At 44.5% G+C, this 23,766-nt stretch overlaps 1 protein-coding gene and 1 long non-coding RNA gene across 2 annotated transcripts in view; one reads left to right on the forward strand and one right to left on the reverse strand.

The window, feature by feature from the left end:
- Window positions 1-23,528, reverse strand: part of LOC308573948 — a 74,264-nt gene extending 50,736 nt beyond the window's left edge. Inside the window, exon 1 of the long non-coding RNA XR_014002270.1 lies at window positions 23,179-23,528. This is a non-coding gene — a long non-coding RNA (uncharacterized lncRNA). The remainder of the gene's footprint in view (window positions 1-23,178) is intronic.
- The window catches only part of TMC3 (transmembrane channel like 3), a 243,750-nt gene continuing 241,643 nt past the window's right edge, over window positions 21,660-23,766 (forward strand). The window contains exon 1 of the mRNA XM_081171050.1: window positions 21,660-22,840. The gene's annotated coding sequence lies outside the window, so the exon portion shown is untranslated. The remainder of the gene's footprint in view (window positions 22,841-23,766) is intronic.

The following is a 23,766-nucleotide window of genomic DNA, read 5'->3' on the forward strand; positions in this document are numbered from 1 at the left end:
AGGTGCAGAATGCTGCAGCGAGGCTCCTCACGGGGTCTCTGCCATGGGAGCATATTTATCCAGTGCTTTTCCAGCTGCACTGGCTCCCGGTGGAGTACAGGGTCAGATTTAAGGTGCTGGTTTTGACCTTTAAAGCCCTTCACGGCCTAGGACCCTCGTACCTACGGGACCGCCTCTCCTGGTATGCCCCACGGAGAGCCTCAAGGTCCATAAATAGCAACACCCTAGTGGTCCCGGGCCCTAAAGGAAGTTAGATTAGCTTCAACCAGAGCCAGGGCCTTTTCAACACTGGCTCCGCAGGGCTTGTAAGACAGAGTTGTTCTGCCTGGCCTTTGGCTTGGAACCAGTTTGATTCCCTCCCCCTCTTTCTTTTTCCTTTTTCCTTTCTCCTGTGATGAGGCTGCATTTTAATATTTTAATGTTTCAATATTTTATTTTATTTTTTAAAAATGATATTTATTGAGAATTTAAAAATTACAGAGAAACAAAAAAGGGGGAAAATAAACAAAAAAGGAATTAAACAATACAAGTAAATAAAAACAAAAAACAAAACGCACAATACATCAAAACCAAAAACAAAAGCAAACAAAAAATTTAAAAACAAATCCAATATTCCCAAATCTTTATCTTTCGTTAACTTGTTTCATCGACCTCCTCACACCTCCCTTTTTTGTATTCTAGTTATTAATTATCTCAGCAAATCCTTTCCATCTTTCACTATGTTCTGTCATTAAATTACCTTAATTTATTTTAACCTTATCTTACCATAAAAAGCCCTAAAGCTTAAAACTTAAAACTTATTTATACATAATTCCTTAAAGCATTTCTACTAAAGCCAAATAGTTTCATTCCAGCATTTTTTCTAACACTCATTAATTTTACAATAATTCTCTAAATGAATTTTTAAACTTTCTTCCAATCTTCATCCATTGTCTCTTCTTCCTGGTCTCGGGTTTTGTCAGTCCTTTCTATCCCTTCCATCTAGTCCATCAACCTGGTGACCTTCTATCCGAGGCTCTTAAGTCTTTTCCATGTCCCTTCTGCAGGTCTTCTTCATGTTTATACCTGCACTTTACTTTGTCTTCTGCTGATCTTATTCTTAATTTCCTTCCTTTCTCACTGAGGAGTAGATCTTGGGGAGACTCCAACCTGACAATATCTTTATCCCTTCTCGACAGGTCTGCCCATTCTCCATAGTCAGCACTGAAATCCAAAAAATATTTGAAGACATGTTTCAAAGTCCCTCCAAGGTTGAGGGCCCCCACAACTCCAAACTCCCCCTGGCCCAACTAATGTTTCAATATTTTAATTGTATTTTAATCTTGCTTTTAAGTTGTATTTATTCAACTTGTTTTATTATTGCTTGTTAGCTGCCCTGAGCCCGGCCTTGGCTGGGGAGGGCGGGGTATAAATAAAATTATTATTATTATTATTATTATTATTATTATTATTATTATTATTATTACAGGAATGCGAAGACTGCAGCTCTCCCGATATCATTGCACTTCAGCTCTCAGGATTCCTGACCATTGGCTATGTCAGGGGGCACTGATAGATCGCTGTTTGCGTGGCTATTCCCTCCCCCCCCACGGGTGGAATAAATGAAGACAACGGACACAGAGTTATAGGTTAAATGGGCGAAAATGGCCACAACTTTATTGATTACAGGAAAGAAGGGCATTGGCTTTAGGCATTGGCCCCTAACCGACTATCCGGTCTGCCCGGGAAGGGTTAAACACCAACAGGGGGAGCCACCCGAGATGCGTATCCCTAGGCGCTCCCCGAGGGGTTACCGCTCGGGGGCGCGCTTTAGGCCCTAGCCTCCGTAGGTTTCGGACGAGGCGACGCCCCTCGGAGTCCTTTAACGAACTACCCTTCAAGCATTGAGGGAGGTGATGGCGTTCCTCCCCCCCAACCTCATCTGCATGACAATACCCCGGCCAATGCCTACCGCCAAAACCGAGGAAGTTGTGACGATTTGCTACGAGGTAGGCGAAAAAACCAAGTGGCTCACAAAATCAGCCAATTAGCCAAATGGAAAAACTCCTACCAGGCCCCTTGCGGCGACCAGCCGAAGCCCATAGCAAGGTCAGTGGCAAAACCTAAAGGGCGGGTGGGTGGGAAAACGCGTCGTCTCCAGGGTAGAAAGGGGCGAGCCAAGGGCTGCCCCGACCTTAAGTGGCCTTATGAAGGCCCGCCCCCGCCGCCAGCTGATTGGCTGGGGCCAAAGGGTATGATAATTGGGGGAAATCCCCTGCCTTCCGCGAGGCTGGCGCCAGCCTCACGAGAGCGAGAGTGGGCGGGGTCGTGATCCCGCAACCCCCCCTCCTCCTGACGATCGGAAGGGGCATTACGAGTTGCCACTATCTTATTACCATCATTCAGCCACACCAAAATAAAGTGTTGCTGATCAACCAGCTGTTTTGGTTAACTGTCTATCCAACAGTGCCTTACAAGGCTTTGTAAAAGGGATGGCAAAGTAGGCTAGGCACCAATGTGCAGCACCTGCAGGTAGCAAAGGTTTTTTTTAAGCCACTATTTTAAATTTCTGACAGTGCTTGATGTAGTTTAGCTCTGGGAAATGTACTTACTTACTTATCAAACCTTTATTAGGCATTGTGCAAATAAAACCATAAAAGAGGAAATAACATATAAAAGCTTTGAAATATATATAAAAGGCAGCAGTTGGCTACATACATATATATATATATATACATATAAAATCAGTGGTTTTCGTTGTTAACCTGCTCCTTGGAGGACTGCTGCCAAAAACTCGGCTACCCCCGCCGTTACCCTTTGGTCGACGTCGGATAGGCAGAATCCCACACATTCACCTTGCTGGGGTTCCAGACCACCCAAAAGAGGGGACAGCACGCGTTGACGTGGGATACTGTACAATGGGCAATGAAAGAGAATATGCTCTACAGTGTCCGGGACATTCATAGAACATCTGCAGAATCTCTTGTTTCTAGGAATGTTTTGATATCTTCCCCTGACAAATGCTGAGGGAAAAACATTCAAACGGGCCAGCATAAAAGCCCTACGTTGGGCTGGGATTATTAATTTAGTGGCGTAATTGGCTCTGCTGTCTAGGATATTTAAATCATAGAATATGGGGGAGCAAATTTTGTTTACAGCTGCCATAATATTTTGTCTCTCGACATCCTTTAGTCTAGTTAGGATGTTATGGAAAATGTATTGCTCATTAGAATTGTACAGGGGCTCCAGCTCGATGCCTAAAGATTCAATCTTTTTTTCGAGGTACTGATACCATCTTGATTTATAGGAGTCTTTGAGCAAATCAGCGAGCAGACTTGATGGAGGGCAGCGAAAATGGCAGCGTAACCAGTACTTTATTGAGGTGGACCAGGCCCAATATTCCATTGTGTGTATGCCTATTTCTGCACACATTGTTTCATATTTGATCACAGCTGGGAGTCCAAGAATACGTCTCAGAAAGCTGGAGTGAATCTTTTTTAAATCACTGTTATATGCTTGGACCCATAGCGGGATTCCATAGAATATCTGGGATTGCACTTTTGTTTGAAATATCTGATTGGCCGCAGGAATAAATTGATTACCTTTCTGATAATAAAAACGGGCAACTGCTGATGAGGTACACTTTGCCTGTTTTATGGCATTTGTGCGATGATTTGCCCACCCTAAATTGCTCTGGAATAAGATTCCCAGATACCTATAGATTTTCACTTGTTGGATTTCTTGCCCTCTTATTTTCCATTTCTCTAATTTCCAACCATTCGAGAAGACCAAAATTTTTGTCTTCTCATAATTTATAGAGAGTTTGTTACATTCGCAGTAAAGGATCAGAGAAGATATAAGACGTTTCAGACCCAAGCTCGTTAATGATAGTAGGACAGCATCGTCTGCGTATAATAAGAGAGGAACTGGTTTCTGATTAAGTTTAGGGGCATGTGATTCTATTTTTTGGAGGTGATCTGGCAAGTCTGATAAAAATAAATTAAATAGAAAGGGAGCGAGAATACACCCTTGTTTTACCCCTTTCGAGTTTGGGATGTCTGATGAAAGGTGACCTTTGGTGTTAAGTTTGACTTGACAGGTATTGGAAGAGTATAGATTTTGTATTAGAATCAATAAGCGTTGATCAATTTTTAATTCTGCGAGTTTCCTCCACAGCTTTGGGCGGTCAATTGAGTCGAATGCACCACGAAAGTCTACAAAAGCAGCATATATCTTAGATTGCCTTTGGGATCTATATTTTTCAACCAAATGCATAAGTATAAGGCAGTGGTCTAATGTAGAGCAACCTTTGGAGAAACCTATTTGTTCTTTCCCTGGTAAATTTAGATTTTTCATCCAGGTAAGAAGTTTAGATAAAAGGTGCTTGGCGTAGATTTTCCCTATCACTGATAATAGGCTTATCGGTCTGTAATTCCTTGGTTCTTTTGGGTCACCATTTTTAAAGATTGGGATAATTATTGATCTTAACCATTTATTGATCTGGGAAATGTATAATGACCTCTCAAAAGCCACCTGCTTTTGACAGAGAACCACAAACTGGCAAGTCATCTGAAGAGAACAGACACTTTTAGCCCAGTTTGGTATTATTTTAATACCAAATTAATATCAAGGTGCCAAGATCCCCAACCAATCAGCATTGGTTCAACTATGGCTGGCATAAACAGACAAGATATAATCCAAGAAAGAGGGATTCTGGAGAGGGCGTCAGCAAGGGGAAAGAACAAGGGGGAAGGTTCAATGATAAAGAAGGTTCAGATGCAAAAAAGCAAACAATTTTATAGGTTTTCAAGACCACTAAATTTAAGACTAGTAGCTTATCTCTTTAACTAGTAGCCCACATTAATGCATATAAATATAAGGATTTTGAAGCATGAACGGTTACAGAGCTGTGAGCAAAAGGGGGAACTGGCATGGATGTGTGTTTATTTTATGATTTGAAATTTGAACTTGAACCTACTTAGTATGTTGATTTCCTCCCTCCCTCCCTCCCTTGAATTTAATTATTTCTTCTTCTTATTCTCTTTTAAAAGGCAAGCCGTATGAAGTATGAAATTGTATCAGGCTGAATTTTTATTGACAGTATTTTGCTGATTTAGAGTATTTTGTATCCATTGTTTTGATTTTCAGTAAATAAAATCCTTTGGGGGGGGGAGCAGGCTACCTGTTGCCAGGTAAGTCCCACGGCTGGGACAGGGAACTGATACATATTGTATATTTTATTCTTTACAAGAATAAATTATACAATATGCAAAATGAAACCTTGAAAATTTAAAACTGAAAGACATTAAAATCTCAGAGAGAGAGAGAGAGAGAGAGAAACTTCTGAGAAGAAATCAGGGTGCAAAGGCCTCCTGTTATAAAACTTTCTTGACCAGGCATCTGAAGTTGAGCCAGGGATGGTGCCTGTCTAGCTTATTATGGGAGGGAGTCCCATAGTTGGGCCTGCAAAACTGAAGGTACGACTCTCTATTGACCTGAGTCATGCTTCTGTCTCAAAAGATATAGTGTCATGACTAGGAATGGTGGAGAATTTGGATAAATTTGGAATCGGTAGCAGAAATAACATCAGTTCAGGTGTTTGTGTTCCACCTGGAACGGAAATTTTGCTTGGAAAATTGGTATTTACTGGTTGTTGGGGGTTTTTTACATCCACAAACCCAATGCGATTGATATTGTTTCTTAGCGTTTTCTTCCATTGAATTGAATGGTGTGGCATCACATAATACTCAACCAATAAATGAGATGGACAATGTGGGGTTTTGTTTCAAGAAAGCTGGACTTCAGCTCTTGGGCTGAAAAATGGGATACAGTGCTGCACATGATGAATCCTTTTTTTACATCCCTAGTCATGAACCACAACCCAGATACCATATACTAAGTGAAAGGCTCCGAGAAGAATTAAGCTCTGGCCCCGATTTAGGGAAATAACCACCAGGTCCATCTTCAGGACCCTCTCAATTGGTAGGCCCAGCTTTGCCTTCTTCCATTTCAGAGGAAGAATCTTCCAAGGTGCCCTGGTTTAAAGGAACAGGCCAGCGTTAAAGGGCCCTTGCCTTATTCTATTGGCTGCTGTAAACCTGGAGATAACCAGCAGTTTTCCAGTTTCCAGTTCTTTATAAAGGGTGTGTGTCTTTATCTCCAGTTTTAAACTTAATGGAGAGTTCAGCGCTTCCTCGCCGGGTTTGGCCTGTTCCTCTTAGGAGGTATGGCATCCTGAACTACAGCCCATACAAAGGCTTCAATACAAGCTTTGTTGTTGTTGTTGTTTAGTCATTTAGTCGTGTCCGACTCTTCATGACCCCATGGACCAGAACATGCCAGGCACTCCTGTTTTCCACTGCCTCCTGCAGTTTGGTCAAACTCATGCTGGTAGCTTCGAGAACACTGTCCAACCATCTTGTCCTCTTTCATCCCCTTCTCCTTGTGCCCTCTATCTTTCCCAACATCAGGGTCTTTTCCAGGGAGTCTTCTCTTCTCAAGAGGTGGCCAAAGTATTGGAGCCTCAGCTTCAGGATCTGTCCTTCCAGTGAGCACTCAGGGCTGATTTCCTTAAGAATGGATAGGTTTGATCTTCTTGCAGTCCATGGGACTCTCAAGAGTCTCCTCTAGGCATTGCAAAAACTATAGGTTGCAAAGCTATCCAGCAGAGCCCCGGGAGCTCTCCAAGGTCCTGTAGGTATCCTAGGTGTCTGGAACGCCTGCCTCTCGACAGGACACAACCTGGCTTCCCCTGTGAGCCTTGAGCTCCTCTAGAACAGGACCAATAGAAGGTCTACTGTCTGCCTTCAGTTCTACACAGAGCCAGCCCGGGACAATTTGCTGCTGCCTGAGGTGGAGCAGCCAAGGGCACCCTGTTGCCACAACAAATCAAAATGTGTGATGCCCAAGGCACCTGTCACAAATACCTGCCCCATTTTCCAGTAGTAAAAATACAGGGAGCTGGAGAAATTGGACTACTCAGTTTTTCCTTTGTTTGACTTTTGCAGGTTGGCTGCAGCAATTTGGGCAGAAACCATGGAAGGAGAGTAAGGAGAGAGATTGGACAAATCACAGGTTAGAAATGATTGCATAGGAAATAATGGACATAATCAGCACCGTTTTTCTAGAAAACAAGCTCCCATAACTCATCATGAAGGCCTCCCTTCTTCTCTTAGGCCTACCTGAGAGGTGCCGGAACTGAGTTTTGGTGGGTTCCAGCTGAAAAAAAGCCTGGGATATCATTAGCTTGTAATGTGAACATTTGCCCAACGAACCGTTTCCTGGGAATGCGTTGTGCTCAGAAAGTGGGACCTGCTTGTAATTTGCACTTCCTAAAATAATATGTGAACAAAACCTTCACTTCTCCAAACCAAAAATGTGTACATAAAGAGCTATCGTGGGGGAAATCATGCGTATATGAGAATGAAAGGAATGTTTTAAAAAGTGTTTTATATTAGGTGAACCTGCTTGCAAAATGCACGTGTTTTAACACAAATATGCATGTTAGGAGAAATGCTGTTTATATAATCACAAGCGCCTGTGGTTAACTGAAGAACGAGAAACTGCAAGAAACCACCCATCCCTAATTACCAGTAGGCAGTGTTGGAAATGGCAAGACCAGAGGTCACTTTTCCGGGGTTGACCTCCAAACCAGAGTCAGCCCTGGACGCAAGATTGTGGAAGGTGTTTTCATAGGGTGTTTCTGCAGTTGAACTGACCTTGATTCCCCGCTGCAATTTTTATGATACATAGTTAAAAACATTGCTGCTTCTTTCTGCCTCTCTCTTTCTCACTCACACAATACCCAAACCTGTGCAACTGCATTTCACCTAAGGAAAAGGAAAATGTTGTGATTTTAAAAAGCACAAACTCAATAGATTCCCACAAATTGATTTCAAATGTGCCAGTAGAACATTTGGGTTTCTTTATCAAGTCCTATGTGAAGCAGCTGTTGCCAAGGTAACGGCGATACTTTTAATGACAGTAAAGGAAGCTTATAAAACTTGCACATTTTCATCGGCTATGAGATGGCTGGCCTCGCGCTACCTTACTTTTGTGGCACATGCTCTCTTTTGTCCGCAAACTGGAATGTCTGGTGCTTCGTCGTCTAAGACAGATGCAGTCTAGCTTGCTTGCTGAACTGTGTACCTATTTCCTTCATGAGGAAAAAAATAATTTTCAGACAGCTAGTCTTGAATATCAACTGCATTGGTGCATTTAACACAGTCCTCAAATGTATGCGCACAATCTTTAATGGAAACATTAATTAACTAAGACTGCATTCGTAAATGCACTTGGATGACTTGAAAAGAGGATTAGATAAATTCATAGAGGATAAGGCTATCAGTGGTTACTAGCCACAAGGGCCATGTTCTTCCCGGAAACTACAATTGATCCAGAATACAGCAGCTAGACTGGTGACTAGGAGTGGCCACTGAGACCACATAACACCAGTCCTGAAAGACCTACATTGGCTCCCAGTACGTTTCCGAGCACAATTCAAAGTGTTGGTGCTGACCTTTAAAGCCCTCAACGGCCTTGGCCCAGTATACCTGAAGGAGAGTCTCCACCCCCATTGTTCAGCCTGGACACTGAGATCCAGCGCCGAGGGCCTTCTGGCGGTTGCCTCCCTGTGAGAAGCTACAGGGAACCAGGCAGAGGGCCTTCTCGATAGTGGCACCTGCCCTGTGGAATGCCCTCCCATCAGATGCCAAGGAAATAAACAACTACCTGACTTTTAGAAGACATCTGAAGGCAGCCCTGTTTAGGGAAGTTTTTAATGTTTGATGTTTTATTGTGTTTTTAATATTCTGTTGGGAGCCGCCCAGAGTGACTGGGGAAACCCAGCTAGATGGGCGGGAAACAAACAAGCAAGCAAGCAAGCAAGCAAGCAAACAAATAAAATTATGGCTGGAGACAGTATAACAAGATAGACAAGGCCACTGGATCAAGCCAATGGCCCATGTAGTCCAGCATTCTGTTCTCACTGTGGCCAACCAGATGGCTATGGGAATAAATTAACAACCCAATATTTTTTCATCCCATGTGGCCTGATTAAACCACCCAGCTCTGACGGGCAGTTTGTGGACAGCACAATGAGATGCAAAAGCAGTTACAGGTCATGGGCTTCACTGCCCAAGGTTTGAACTAAGTTCTCTTCTTAATGACTGCATGTCAAAAGCAAATGTATGGTACTGTTAACTGCTGAGCAGATGGTTATGGAGGAGCACTCATATCAACCTTCTGGTGCCACTTGCTTTGACAGAAAGCAGACATCACAGTTGGTGGTGCTGGGAGTCTGGCTCACTCAAGCCACCGAGTCCTGCTGAATCAACCCCGTTTGATTTGGGCTTCGTCTGAATTCGGTGCACGGCCCGAGTAAATACAACAGCATGACCATTACAACCACCCACCTCTAAAAACACAAGTAAAACTTATCAGCTTAAAAATCCAAGAATTAAAATGGATCAGTCATTTAAAAAGTTCTCATAGCCTATCTAAAAATCTCCTCCAAGGTCAAGCTTGCAAAGATCTATCATTTGCCCGATAATAAATGTTGGAAATGTAAAGAAACTGAAGGTACTTTCTTTCACCTTTGGTGGACGTGCCCGAAGATTAAGGCCTTCTGGGAAATGATATATAATGAAATGAAAAAGGTACTTAAATGTACCTTCCCTAAGAAACCAGAGGCCTTTCTCTTGGGCATTGTCGGCCAATTGGTGTCAAAGAGGGACAGAACATTCTTTATGTATGCTACAACAGCAGCAAGAATACTCATAGCAAAGTATTGGAAGACACAAGATTTACCCACCTTGGAAGAGTGGCAGATGGAGGTGATTGACTACATGGGATTGGCTGAAATGACTGACAGAATCCGAGACCAGGGGAAAGAGACGGCGGAAGAAGACTGGAAGAAATTTAAAATCTATCTTAAGAAATATTGCAAAATTAATGAATGTTAAAATGTTGTGGTTATATAAAGTAAGGAATTACAGCTGTTAAAGATTAAGTAAAAGAAAAGAAAAGGAAAAAATCGGATAAAATTAAGGGGAAGGATTTGCTGAAATAATTTTGGGAATTGGAATACAGAAAGGGGAGGTATGGGGAAGTCGATGAAGTAAGTTTAAGGAAAAAAAGGAGTTGAAATTATACGTGTTTGTTTGTTATTGTATGTATATCTTTGTATTGTGTGTATTGTATGTGTTTTTAAAATTTGTGAAAACTTAATAAATATTTATAAAAAAAATAAAATAAAAATCTCCTCCAAGAGAGAATTCCACAACCGTGATGCTACCACTGAAAAGGCTCTGTCCCTGGTATCCATCAGTCAAATGCTTGCAATGCTGGGGCACAGAATAGAGCACTAGATGCCAATCTTAGGGGTTGGGTAGATTCATGGGTGAGGAAACTCCTTTAGACCATGATGTTCTGTTTGTGTTGTTGCTGTTCCTATGTTTTTTGTATACCCTGCTGGAAGCCACTCAGAGTGGCTGGGGCAACCCAATCAGATGGGTGGGGTACAATCAATCAACCAGTAAAATTCCCCAACCTGGTATCCCTCAGATGTTTTGCACTACAACTCCCACCATTGCTGAACCTGGCTGGAGTTGATTGGAATTGTACTCCAAAGTATCCGGAGAGCACCTTGTTGGGGAAGGCTGATTTAAAGGAGGGCCTGCACCCATCTGAATCTATCGGAACCCCAAGACGGGCACCCAATGTTCTGCTTTAGATCACTCAGCCTAAACTGTTCAGGGCTTTAAATCAGAAATGAACTGGTAATAACCAATGTAATTGGCAAGGGATCATTCCAATATGCATTAGCCATCTTGCTCATGCTAGCATCCTGGGGGCTACTTTTTAAAAAAAAGAAATAAAATAAAAACCACTTTGCATTTCTGAATTGTTTTAAAAGACAGTTTCATATAGAGAGAGAACTGTGGTAGCCTGGTCTGTACATGTTGCACTGCAGCATCTATTTCATTTATTCAGTCTCTTGGATTTAGGCATTCCTTTGCCGCTGTCTTGTAACACCCCACAGAAACAGTGTCAAACTTACGGCACACTGGTAACTCTAATAGATACTCTTTGAGCCAAAGCTGTGATATTAGAAGAAACACCCATTGCCCAGGGAAGGCATTTGTCATCATGCTATAACCACGGTGGCACTGATTGCACCAATTGCCAGGTACCGTTCACCAGAGTCACACATATAATTGACAAAAGGTGAGGACTGGGGAAAGTATCTTGCTTATGCACTACTCACCGACTGAATGCAGTTTAATTGCACGTGTCAGTTGCTTTCCAGGTGAGTGACAAATAATGCCAGTGAAACAGTCTGGAATTCAGACTCTCGTGGCCTGCAGGAAGCTTTCCTCACTCCCTCAAAGAAGCCCATTATACTTACCAAAAGGACCATGAATGAGACTGATTGTGCCAAGAATATTCTGCCTTGCATGAATGAGGTTGACACACTTGAAAGGTCTTGATGAGTGCTGCTCCAGCATTCAAGGGTGCTAGCTGGACAGTTAATCCACATCAGAGAAGCCTGGACCATGGGGCAAAATTAGGCATGTCGCAGGTGGCTAGGAAAGATCAGTCCACTGTCCCCATGAATGGCACGCGAGTGGTGAGCAATGGAGGGTGGTCCATTAGGGCACACAAGGCACTGCTCCCCTAACCTCAGTCTGCTATCAGCCAGCCCTCACTCACATGCTGTCATGAATGAGCCAGACCCCAGGAGAAGTTTGCAGCTAGCTCCCCGTGAAGAGAGGAGCCAGGAGGAGAGAGGGTTAACTACAAGACAAGAGGCTTATAGCCATGAGCCAACTCCCCCACACGTAGGAATGCCAACTGATAGCAACGTACAGTGGTACCTCGGGTTAAGAACTTAATTCATTCTGGAGGTCCATTTTTAACCTGAAACTGTTCTTAACCTGAAGTACCACTTTAGCTAATGGGGCCTCTCGCTGCTGCCGGGCCGCTGCTGCGTGATTTCTGTTCTCATCCTGAAGCAAAGTTCTTAACCCGAGGTACTATTTCTGGGTTAGCGGAGTCTGTAACCTGAAGTGTCTGTAACCCGAGGTACCACTGTATTAGAGAGTCCTCCAGCAGTTTGCCAGCGTGCTAGCGAAGAGCAAAATGCAGGAGTTAGAAATGAAAACAGCTTAGAAAGTGGGAAAGGGCATGGAAGTAAACTCTCAGAGAATGAGGAAGAGGTGAGAGCTGCCCCCCTCTCCCCTAGGTCTGTGCATATGGGGCATCTTCAAGACAGAATACGTCACAAGAATAAGTTTGGCTGCTTCTGGCCTTGCCGAAAACATCCACCTTAGAAGGGACATCTTTCATTAATGGACGACGGCCGTGCTCGCCGCTCCGATGAACTTTGTTGCTTTTGCAATAAATCTTCCTTTTAATTAACTCCGCTCTTTTTGTTATCAAGACTCTCTGACACATGCCTTCTTACTTAATAATAATAATAATAATAATTTATTATTTGTACCCCGCCCATCTGGCTGGGCTTCCCCAGCCACTCTGGGCGGCTTCCACAAAAACCAAACAGTTATAGAATCATAGAATTGTAGAGTTGGGACCCAGGATGTCATCTAGTCTAGGAATCTCAATTAGGTCAACATCTGCTTAAAAACTTCCAAGGAAGGAGAGCCCACCACCATCTGAGGGAGTCTGTTCCACTGTCAAACAGCTCTTACAGTCATAAAGTTCTTCCTGATATTTAGTTGGAATCTCTGTTTTTGGAACTTAAATCCATTGGTTTGGGCTGTCATCCTTCTCCTTAGTCTCAGTGTTGCCTTTGTAGGACTTGGCAGGGAGGAAGATGGGGACAAAACTGGAAGCAACTAGCTCTGCCTGTCATTGGCTACAGCTCCACCTACTGTTGGGCTCCTGGCCTTCCACCCCACCAGTTCCAACGGACACCAACCATCTTTCTCTTCTTCAAATGACATTATGGACAGATTGACTTGGGCTGTGTTGCCATCATATGTTTTCCCATCGTTGCTCCAAGTTCTTGGCTTTTAGGGGAGGAAAACTGGAAGATCACATAGTTAAGGCTGCCTAAAGGTGATGGAAAGAAGTTGACAAGAGGACCGCCATATTTTTAAAGCAGGAGACTTGTGATTCTGGCTTGATGGAGGCCCTCTCCACCCTCAGTGATGCCACCCTGACCACCTCACCCTCCCAGAAAGCAGTCTTCTCCCCCAATTCAGATCCAGGAGCAGAGCTAGGAACAACATCTAGGCCAGGAGGACAGGGAAGCTGTGAACATGTAGTTCTTCCCTCAGACAACTACCGTATTTTTCGCTCTATAAGACGCACCAGACGATAAGACACACCTAGTTTTTGGAGGAGGAAAACAAGAAAAAAAATATTCTGAATCCCAGAAGCCAGAACAGCACGAGGGATCTGGCTTCTGGGATAGCCGCGCGAAGCCTCTCCCGGGCAGCAGGATGAAGGCTCCCCCTGCCCGGAAGAGGCTGTGTGCGGCTAAGCCGCACTCTGTCCCTTCCCCCACCTCCCACAAAAGCCAGCCAAGAGCCGCACACTCTTTAAAGGGAGCGCGGCTCTTGGGGGCTTTTCTGGGAGGTGGGGGAAGGGACAGAGCCACGCTGTTCTGGCTTCTGGGATAGCCCGCGAAGCCTCCGCAGGGCAGTGGGATGAAGGCACCTCGCAGCCCTCTGGAGGCTTTGTGCAGCTAAGCCAGAAGCTAGAACAGCAAGAGGGAGCACTGCGCAGTGATCCCTCTCGCTGTTCTGGCTTCTGGGATAGCCGCGCAGCCTGCATTCGCTCCATAAGACGCACACACATTTCCCCTTACTTTTTAGGAGGGAAAAAGTGTGTCTTATAGAGCAAAAAATACGGTAACTTGCTGGAAGTTAGGATCCAAAGTGATCCCATGGTGTCTAGAGAGCTGCTTGAGATTTTTGCTCTTCTTGTCTTATGGCAGGTGTCCCAGATGTTGATGAAACAGCCACCTGGTAGCCCCCAAAAGTAAAAAAACAAAAATACACAAACACACCAAACTACAACTGGACAACATAGTCCTTTATACCACTGGAGCAGGAAAACAGTTTCTTTGTATTACACAGTGTAGAGCAGCTGGTTCAATTTTTAAAAAAGACTTCTCATTTTGCCAGCCTTTCCCACTATCTCTTGCAATCCTTTAATGGGAGCTGTAAACCCCCATGTTCCTTCCTTTGCTGAAAAAGGCCCTCATTTCCTCCGTCTTATCTTCTGTTTCAAAGGCTTGTGTTTCAGCCTGACGGATTTCACCTCCGCTCCTTGTAACAATAGCCATTTCTGGTCTGAGAGACCCTGACTTTCCTGAGAAAGGCCAGTGTCGCTGGATAATGAGGAAGCCCGCTTCACCTCTCTGACCAAGGCACTTGATAGAACCCAGGTAAATTGGGCAAAAGTAAAATTGGCGATTTCTTAGCTAGCACACTCAAAGTCATGTCTTTTAAATAGGCCGTTAAAAATAAAAAAAAGGTAAAACCAGCACTACCTTTGCAAATGTATCCAGCATTGACATACCTGTTGGTTGCAGGAAAAAATGGGTATATGAAGGAAAATTTCTGGATGTGGGGGAAAAGTACTTTTTGGTGAGAGAACCCCAGCAGAGATTCACAAAACATGCAGCAAAGTAAAGTGAGGGAATGTAGGTTGTTAGACCTTTAAAACACCCCCTTGTGAGTTCCAAAACTTCCCTCTTCATCTAGCATAGAAAAAACCCCCATACATTTGGTAAGTTAAAAATTGGTTTACTTACAAACTCTTCAAAGGTCAGCTTCATGTGCTTTTCCATACATCAGTCAGAAAGGTTGCCTAGGCAGTAAAATTTGGCTTAGTTGCAAAGTGGTGAAAGCTCCTTAATTATTGGTATAGGAACTCAAGAGAGGCTTGTTAGAGCCATGCAGCTAAGCTGGAGTAACCAGCTTAGCCTCCTCACACACAGTCCTCCTGCTCAGGGTTTCAGTTAGCCAGCCATGCCCTTCTTGGTATAAAATATTGATAGGAGGGGGAAAGCCCAATGCAGACTTTAAAAACTGTACACATAATATAATTACCAAAATACAGGTAAAACCAACAGATTTTACACAACTTTCAGAAGACATCTGAAGGCAGCCCTGTATCGAGAAGTTTTTAATGGTTGACGTTTATGTTTTCATATGTGCTGTAAGCCGCCCGGAGTGGCTGGGGGAACCCAGTCAGATGGGTGGAGTATAAAACAACAACAACAACAAATGTAAATAACAAAATCACCATATGTGACTGGGGAAGCTTGCTTAAATAAAAAAGATTTTAGCAGGCAGCAGAAACAATATGATGAAATCACCTGCCTAATATCAAGAGGCAGGGAGTTCCCAAGGACAGGTGGTGGCACACTAAAAAAACCCTATTTCTTGCAAGTGCAGAATGAACATTTCATGCAAGATGTAACAGAGGGGGGGGGGTGTGCATGCGTGTGTGTTATCCTTAAAGAGCATGAAACAATTTACAGATAGTTTGTGAGGCAGCATTGTCTTGTGTGCAGCTCCTAGGAGTTTAGCCCTGGAAACTGGGGCGTATGCAGCGGGTTGGATAGGTTGCCCCCCAGCAAGGGTGCAGGCCTAGGGGGAACCAAAATCGTCCCCCTCCACTCTGGCTCTGGGTGGCTAGGAGCCCGCCCATCTGTCCACATGCTCCCCAGCCTGCTCTACTGATGCTGTGGGTGGCCAGGTGAGGTGCACAGAGTCCTCTGGGTGGAGGAATCTGGTCACTGGCATGGGCTATCACAGCAGCCCTGCAGGGCCCAGGACTCTGAGAGAAGAAAGATGGAGGGAATGGGTGAGAGTTGCAGGAGGAGGATAAAGGAAGGGCGGAAGGAGATAGAAGGGAAAGCAATGAGCAGAGGGAGGCAGGAAGACAGGAAGTCACTGGTGGAGTGGGGCAGGAGCTGTAAAGCAAACTTTTTGAGTTTCTGGTCCATGGTCTCTCCTGGCTTCAGAGGCACTGACACATCACCTTACGAAGGCTGCAAAGGATCCTAGGTATGCCTCTGCCTGGAAAGATGGAACTCCTAGGTATCTTCTCTCACCCAAAGCCTCAACTGATTTTGGGCTCTCCATAAAATAGACTTGGATTACAGTGGTACCTTAATTCGTTCTGGAGGTCTGTTCTTAACCTGAAACTGTTCTTAACCTGAGGTACCACTTTAGCTAATGGGGCCTCCTGCTGCTGCCGTGCCGCACGATTTCTGTTCTCATCCTGAAGCAAAGTTCTTAACCCAAGGTACTATTTCTGGGTTAGCTGAGTCTGTAACCTGAAGCGTCTGTAACCTGAAGCGTCTGTAACCCGAGGTACCACTGTAATAGCTAGGAAGCTAGACATCGGTTTCCCAGAACATTTCAACCTGATCTTAGCTTTCATTACCATTTCAAACTTGCTTGGTCGAAAGGAAGAGCAGCTAATTCTACTCAAAACAACAACATCTAATAATGTCATTGCACGCCAGAGTTGTGTTTTACATGGTTTGAATTTGCTTTCTCTCCAAATACATCCCCCCCTTCCCCTGTGTGTCTTAGGAGATAATAAAGCAGCGCGTAGGCTGTTTAAAAATAAATCCTCATCAAGTTGGGGTGGAAAGCGATGACAGAATTCCTTCCTGATCTTGAAAAGCTGTCAAACCTGGATATAATTCCAATGGCTAGCTCTGCTCAGCACCAGTGCTTTGGCATGAAAGGGAAGCCCACACATCCACACACTGGGATTTTCACACCGTTTGCTTTAAAATTAAGCCGCATCCAAGCAAATGGGTTTGGTGCAAAGATTCGTGAAACAGCACCGTGTCTGGCTCCTGCAAGGCATCTCTGCAGGGCTACTTTAACACAAGACGAAATTGTGGGGGTTTTTTAAAGTGAGAATTTCAGGCCCAGCGTTCAGTGTTGTTTTTTAAATAAACAATCTTGAGGCTTTCCATAGGGTTGTCCAATGCCCTTGTGATGGCCTGGGAATCGGATTCAGAGGCTGAACCTGAGGAATCCCAGCCTGCACAGGAGTCCCCGCCTCCAGGACCAGCTGAGACGGGGCTGGAGCTTGAACCTGAAGGGCCCTCACCTGTGCCGGATCCTCAGGAGCAGACACCAGCTGAGTCTGCTCTGGCTCCGGAGGTGATTGAGGACCCATTGCCTGCAGGTGCTCCACTCTCAGCCCCGTCAGGGGAAGAGGAGGTTGCCTCTGGGTCCAGTAACCCTCCAGCCTATCCGGAGCTGCAGAGGCTCAGGGCAGAGAGGCGGAGGGAACTAAATTCTCACAGGAGGAGTGCTCGCCTTAAGGCCAGGAGAGGCAGGTCACCTGTGGACAGGGACCGCCCTGTGCCTCAGAGGAGATAAAGGCCAGTCAGCCCAGTCCCAGGTTGCGGGAGCAACGTCGTTGGTAACCTGTTCCTGCCGGCACCCTGACCTGCTCTCCTGAGTTCCTGACCACGTCCGACTCCTCGCCTTTGACCTTCGCTTAGCCCCTGACGGACAGCCTCCTTACCCTCGACCTAGGACCAGACATAGACCATGCCGCACGGTAAACCCCGCCCCCCCGGGACCAGCACAGCCCTATACTTTAAAGCAATAATGGGGTGTGTGGCTCTCCAGATGTTTTTGGACCAGGACTCTCATCATCCCTGACTATTGGCCTTATTGGCTGGGGCTGATGGGAGGTGGAGTCCAACAAAATCTGGAAGCGACATGTTCCCCACCACCACTTTAAAGGGTTAAGGTTAAGGATGTATTGGGAAAAATGAAGGCAACATAAGACAAAAAATTGTTTGTCCTGGGAGTGGGGATTAAAAAGCAACAGGAAAAGGATGCCTTTATCAGGACCAATGTATCATTATGAAGCCAAATCAGAGTGAGGACAAACTGTCCTGCCCTCCATTTGGTGTCTTCTGAATAAAATAAAGGCAGACAGTAGCAACCAAGATCACAACTGCTACCACTTCACTCCCATTTCCACCTCCTAGTTCTCTCTCTCTCTCTCTCCCTCCCTCCAGCCTGGTGTAGTGGTTAAGAGCGGTAGACTCGTAATCTGGTGAACTGGGTTCGCTTCCCTGCTCCTCCACATGCAGCTGCTGGGTGACCTTGGGCTAGTCACACTTCTCTGAAGTCTCTCAGCCCCACTCACCTCACAGAGTGTTTGTTGTGGGGGAGGAAGGGAAAGGAGATTGTTAGCCGCTTTGAGACTTCTTAGGGTAGTGATAAAGCGGGATATCAAATCCAAACTCCTCCTCCTCCTCCTCCTCCTCCTCCTCTTCCTCTTCTTCTTCTTCTTCTTCTTCTTCTTCTTCTTCTTCTTCTTCTTCTTCTTCTTCTTCTTCTTCTTCTTCTTCTTCTTCCTCTTCTCTCTCTCTCTCTCTCTCTCTCTCTCTCTCTCCATATGCAACCTATGGGCAGGATGTTGAAGTCGGAGGGGAATTTTAGCTCAGAACCATCTTCAGCACCATCATGTCTCAACTCCTCCCCCAACATCTCTTTTGGCCATAAAAGGCCAATGCTATTATTAGGACCAATCAAATTGTCACAAGTCATAGAATCATAGATTGTAGAGTTGGAAGGGACCCTGATGGTCCCTTGCAATGCAGGAATCTCAACTAAAACATCCATGACAGGTGGCCATCCAACCTCTGCTCAAAAACCTCCAATGAAGGAGAGTCCAGCACCTCCTGAGGAAGTCCGTTCCGCTGTCAAGCAGCTTTAGCTTCCTGATGTTTAGTTGGAATCTTGTAACTTGAAGCCTTTGGTTTGAGTCCTAGCCTCTGGAGCAGGAGAAAACCAGCTTGTTCCATCTTCAACGTGACAGCCCTTGAGATATTTGAAGATGACGATTATATGTCCTCTGTCTTTTCCAGCCTAAGCATGCTCAGCTCCCTAAAGCATCCCTCATAATAAGGCTTGGTTTCCAGACCCTTGATCATCTTGGTTGCCCTCCTCTGCACACATTCCAGCTTGTCAATATCCTTCTTATTTTTATTTTTTTGTACATTTTTTAAAATTAATTTAAATCCATACACAATCTTAGGTACATGTACAGCCTTAAATAATTACACTATTAAATAGTGATTTAAACTTGTATTTGTACATGCTCTTTTCTTATAATTTCTAACTAAACAAAAATAAACCAAAGTAAAAAAATTCAATAAACTAAATTCAATATCCTTCTTAAATTGTGGTGCAAACAGTGTTCCAGGTGTGGTCTGACCAAGACAGAATAGAGTGGTACCATTACTTCCCTTGATCTGGACACTAGACTTCTGTTGATGCACCCTAGAATAGCATTAGCCTTTTTTGCTGCTGCATCACACTGTTGATTCATGTTAAGCTTGTAGTCTACTAAGTCCCCTAGATCCTTTCCACATGTCCTACTGGCAAGCCAGGAATCCCCCATCTTATATTAGTGCAGCAGGTTCTTCCTGCCTAAGTGCAGAACCTTACATTTGGCCTTATTGAAATTCATTTTGTTAGTTTGGGCTCAGTTCTCTAGTCTGTTAAGGTCATATTGAATCTCGAGTCTGTCTGCTGTGCCCTTAGCTACCCCTCCCAGTTTGGAGTCATCTGTACATATAATGAGAGTGCCCCCTGAATTCCTTCATCCAACTTCTAAGTTCTCCTGAAGTCTTCCTCAAATTTGATAATACAAATAGCGGTAGAAGAAGGGAGAGAGAGAGAGGAGAGGCCATCACGAGAGAGAGAGAGAGAGAGAGAGAGAGAGAGAGAGAGAGAGAGATGGAAAACAGAAAAGAGGTGACCCTATAAACTCAGAAAATCCACTGTTTAGTCTTTGGCACATGCCTGAAATGTCTAGAGAGCCAGCTTCCAGTCTGCACAGATATTGCTGATCTCGCTGGGTGAAGATACCTGTGTTGTCTTGTTTAGGCTGTGACAAATATTGATGCATGCCTCCTGCAAACAAAAAAATAGAAAAACTCCCACCTTCAGTGGGAACCCATGACTGTATGTAATTTATCTTGAAAGTGATGCTGTTGTCATCACTTTGATGTGTAGTTAAGACTGATGGCATAAACCTGATCTTAGTTTACACTTCCTGTGTTACTAGAGATCAAAGGCTGGAGAGATCCATGTGGCAGCTCTTCAATTTTGCATGTGTAATGCAATTCCGAGTCACAGCTTGATATAACAACGTGGTGCTCCCCCCCCAACCTCCCCACAAAGTCTTTTCCTTTAGGCAATGCACATTCGGAGCAGTCAGCTACCATTCGGGCCTGCATTGTAACTGATCAGTTCTACTATTCCAGTAGTGACTTGGGAAATGAAATCATCTATTCATGGTCCACATCTGCTTATACCGTGATCAGGTTATGCATTACTAATCCTCTAGGAACAGGCAGAGTGAGGGGTAGTGAATCTTTTCCAGTGCAATGATACAGAAAGCTATCATCAGTGAATTTCCATTTTATTTTATGCTTATTGCATTTATATTCTACATTACCTCCAAGCTTGAAGGCATCACAAGTGCTTCCTCTGCACCCCATTTTAAGGACATAAGAAGAGCCTGCTGGGTCAGGCCAATGGGCCATCTTCATCTAGCATCCTCTTCTCACAGTGGCCAGCCAGACACCTGGGGGGAACCAACACGCAGGAACTGAGCCCTCTCCCTGCCTGTGGTTTCCAGAAACTGGTAGTCAAAAGCATTGCTGCCTTCAGGGCATAGCAAATATGGATAGAAGCCATTGCTAGCCATATCCTCCATAAATGTATCTAATCCTCTTTTAAAACTATTTAACTTAATGGCCTTCACTTCATGGCCATAGCTTAACTATGCACCGTGTAAAAAAGTACTGTATTTTTCGCTCTATAAGACGACCAGACCATAAAATGCACCTAGTTTTTGGAGGAGGAAAACAAGAAAAAACATATTCTGAATCTCAGAAGCCAGAACAGCAAGAGGGATTGCTGCACAGCGATCCCTTTTGCTGTTCTGGCTTCTGGGATAGCTGTTCAGCCTGCATTCGCTCCATAAGACGCACACACATTTCCCCTTACTTTTTAGAAGGGAAAAAGTGAGTCTTATAGAGCAAAAAATGCGGTACTTAATTCTACCTGTCCTGAATTTTCCAACATTCAGCTTTATTCAGTGTCTACAAGCTCCAGTGTTTGGAGAGTGTTCTTTTCCCTATCCATTCCCCCCATGCATAATTTTTGTAAAGGTCTATCGTGTCACCTCTTAACTTGTCTTTTCTCTAAACTAAAAAGTCCCAAACAATGCAACCTGTCTTCATAGAGGAGTTGGTCTGTTCCCTTGATCATTCTGGCAGCCCTTTTCTGAAGTTTTCCTGACCCTACAATATCCTTTCCGAGGGGAGGTCGCCAGAACTGTACATCGCTCCAAACGTTGGGTTACAAAAACATCTGTATAATACTTGCAAATTTATTTTCAATTCGTCCCCTAATGAACCCTGGTTTGGAATTTGCTGTTTCCATGGCTGCTGCGCACTGAGTTGACATCTTCATCGGGCTATCTTCCAGTGGCGTAGCGTGGGGGGTGCAGGGGGGGCCGGCCGCACCGGGCGCAACATCTGGGGGTTAGGGTTAGGGGGCGCAAATCCATGGGTTAGGGGGCGCAAATTACTTGCCTTGCCCCGGGTGCTGACAACCCATGCTATGCCACTGCTATCCTCTATAACCCCAAGGTCTTGTTCTTGGTCCTTTCACCCGATGATATGTGAATGATATTTTTGCCCTAACATGCATCGCTTAACACTTGTTTACATTGAATTGCATTTGCCATTTTGCCACCCATTCACTCAGTTTGGAGAGGTCCTTTTGCAGCTCTTCACAATCTCTTTTTGTTTTAATGATCCCGAACAATTTCGTATCATCAGCAAACCGGCCACCTCACTGCTCACTCTACCTCTAGATTGTTTATGAACAAGTTAAAAAGCCACAAGACTGAGCCTTGGGGAACTCCACTTTCTACTACTTTCCGTTTATCCTACTCTTTGCTTCTTGCTACTTAACCAATTACTGATCCACCAGAGGACCTCTCTTCTTATCTCTTGACCAGTAAGCTTACTCAGGAGTCTTTGGTGGGGTACTTTGTCAAAAGCTTTGTGAAACTACAGTCATACCCATAGCTGTCAACGTTTCCCTTTTTTTATTCCAAATAAGACTCCTCTCAATAAAAGGGAAAAGTTGACAGCTATGATAATACCTCAGGTTACAGACGCTTCAGGTTGTGCATTTTGGGGTTACGGACGCGCCAAAACCTGGAAGTACTGGAACGGATTACTTCCAGGTTTTGGCGCTTGCACATGCAACCTGTGCATGCACAGATGCGGTGCTGTGGGTTGTGGACGCTGCGTGTTGCGAATGTGCCTCCCGCATGGATCACGTTCGCAACCTGAGCGTCCACTGTACCCTATGTCAACCACATCACCTTTATATGCTTGTTGGCACTCTCAAAGAATACTTATAGGTTTGTGAAACAGGTATTTTCCTTGTGAAAGCCATGCTGACTTTGATGCAGTACTGCTTGCTCATTTAGATGCTTGGTTATTTTATCTTTAACATTACTTTCCACCATTTCATTTCATTTTTATTTATCATAATTATCCAACTTCCCAAAAATTTAACACTTCTCAATATGGTTTAACCCCTTTCTGTTTTCACAATACAAATTCCACAAATATCTTCCATATTTCCTCAAAGCCATTTCCCCCTTCTTACTTTGATAGCACACATTAATTTATCATATATATCCCACACTTCTTTATGCCATTCTTCTATTTGATAACCACCTTGCCTTTTCCATTTCCTAGCTATGATAACTCAAGTTTGTAAGTAGGTCCTTCATAAAGGTAAAGGGACCCCTGACCATTAGGTCCAGTCGTGGCCGACTCTGGGGTTGCGGCGCTCATCTCACTTTATTGGCCAAGGGAGCCGGTGTACAGCTTCTGGGTCATGTGGCCAGCATGACTAAGCCACTTCTGGTGAACCAGAGCAGCACAGGGAAACACCGTTTACCTTCCCGCCGAAGCTGTACCTATTTATCTACTTGCACTTTGATGTCCTTTTGAACTGCTAGGTTGGCAGGCGCAGGGACCGAGCAACAGGAGCTCACCCCATCGCAGGGATTCAAACTGCCGACCTCCTGATCAGCAAGTCCTAGGCTCTGTAGTTTAACCCACAGCGCCACCCGCGTCCCTAAGTCCTTCATAGCCTCCGCCAATTTTCCAGGGACATATGTTAAACTAACCAGCCTGTAATTTCCAGGATCCCCCTGGATTCCTTTTCTAAATTTGGCGTTACATTGGCTACTATCCAGTCCTAGGGTATAAGAGGTTGACCCAAGGGGCAAGTTACATATTTTTATTAGAAGAGTAGCATATCCACATTTGAGTTTTTTGAGACTCTCAGGAGGATGCCAACTGGACCCAGAGTTTTGGCAGTTTAAACTTTGTTTGTTGGGCCTATAACTTCATATCTCGTCTCCATTATCCATCTTAGCTCCTCAGACTCATCTCCTGCAAAGGTACTGGGTTCTGCCCTATACAGTGGTGCCTTGCAAGACGAAATTAATTCGTTCCGCAAGTCTCTTCGTTTTGCGAGTTTTTCGTCTTGCGATGCATGGTTTCCCATAGGAATGCATTGAAAATAAATTAATGCATTCCTAGGGAAACCGCCTTCAGACCAGGTCCGGGGACAGTCTGTCCCCGGACCTCTTCTGAAGGCTGGGGGGGGGGATAAGGGCTTTTCTTCCCACCCCCAGCATTTTAAAAAACCC

Source organism: Podarcis bocagei, assembly GCF_964188305.1.
Source record: "Podarcis bocagei genome assembly, chromosome: 14".
Classification (NCBI taxonomy): Eukaryota; Metazoa; Chordata; class Lepidosauria; order Squamata; family Lacertidae; genus Podarcis; species Podarcis bocagei.